The following is a 1,566-nucleotide window of genomic DNA, read 5'->3' on the forward strand; positions in this document are numbered from 1 at the left end:
ACGTGGAGGAAATGTGGTGTCCGGTGTGAAGAGACATCCCCCGCCGGACACTAGAGGGGCCTCCCAGCCATCAGCGCCAGGGACCTGCTCTTCTCCTCCATGGACACAAGAGATGAAGATCAGAAGAAGCAAAGTGGAGAAAACCTGAGGACAGAAGATGTCACACATGTGATAGGGGACATTGTGGAAGTGTCAACATTATGTAGTGATATAAGTAAGGGTTAAATAATGGATCAATAATATACACTAATAATATTCATACTCTTATGGACCTATCCCAAAGATATGCAACAGCGCTCAAGCCAAGAGCAACCATATATGACTATATAACACATATAAGAAAGTCCAACATTTTAAGTGGAATTCATTCAACAATCTATTATATTGTCATTGTATCATAACAGAGGATAACAAATAAAATGGTGGTGGCCCCAAGCAAGTGCTGCACTCACTATTCTGCTGGTGCAGTCACTGTGTACATACATTACATTACTGATCCTGAGTTACATCCTGTATTATACTCCAGAGCTAAACTCACTATTCTGCTGGTGCAGTCACTATGTACATACATTACATTACTGATCCTGTACTGATTCTGAGTTACATCCTGTATTATACTCCAGAGCTGCACTCACTTTTCTGCAGGTGCAGTCACTGTGTACATACATTACATTACTGATCCTGAGTTCCATCCTGTATTATACTCCAGAGCTGCACTCACTTTTCTGCAGGTGCAGTCACTGTGTACATACATTACATTACTGATCCTGTACTGATCCTGAGTTATATCCTGAATTATACTCCAGAGCTGCACTCACTATTCTGCTGGTGCAGTCACTATGTACATACATTACATTACTGATCCTGTACTGATCCTGAGTTACATCCTGTATTATACTCCAGAGCTGCACTCACTTTTCTGCAGGTGTAGACACTGTGTACATACATTACATTACTGATCCTGAGTTACATCCTGTATTATACTCCTGAGCTGCACTCACTATTCTGCTGGTGCAGTCACTGTGTACATACATTACATTACTGATCTTGAGTTACATCCTGTATTATACTCCAGAGCTGCACTCACTATTCTGCTGGCGCAGTCACTGTGTACATACATTACATTACTGATCTTGAGTTACATCCTGTATTATACTCCAGAGCTGCACTCACTATTCTGCTGGTGCAGTTACTGTGTACATACATTACATTACTGATCCTGTGTTACATCCTGTATTATACAGTCAGTCACTGTGTACATATATTACATTATTGATCCTGCACTGATCCTGAGTTACATCCTGTATTATACTCCAGAGCTGCACTCACTTTTCTGCAGGTGTAGACACTGTGTACATACATTACTGATCCTGCACTGATCCTGTGTTACATCCTGTATTATACTCCATAGCTGCACTCACTATTCTGCTGGTGCAGTCACTGTGTACATACATTACATTGCTGATCCTGAGTTCCATCCTGTATTATACTCCAGAGATGCACTCACTTTTCTGCAGGTGCAGTCACTGTGTACATATATTACATTATTGATCCTGCACTGATCCT

Source organism: Phyllobates terribilis, unplaced genomic scaffold (genome assembly GCF_046119375.1).
Source record: "Phyllobates terribilis strain yellow unplaced genomic scaffold, ASM4611937v1 Scaffold_81__1_contigs__length_6697587, whole genome shotgun sequence".
Classification (NCBI taxonomy): Eukaryota; Metazoa; Chordata; class Amphibia; order Anura; family Dendrobatidae; genus Phyllobates; species Phyllobates terribilis.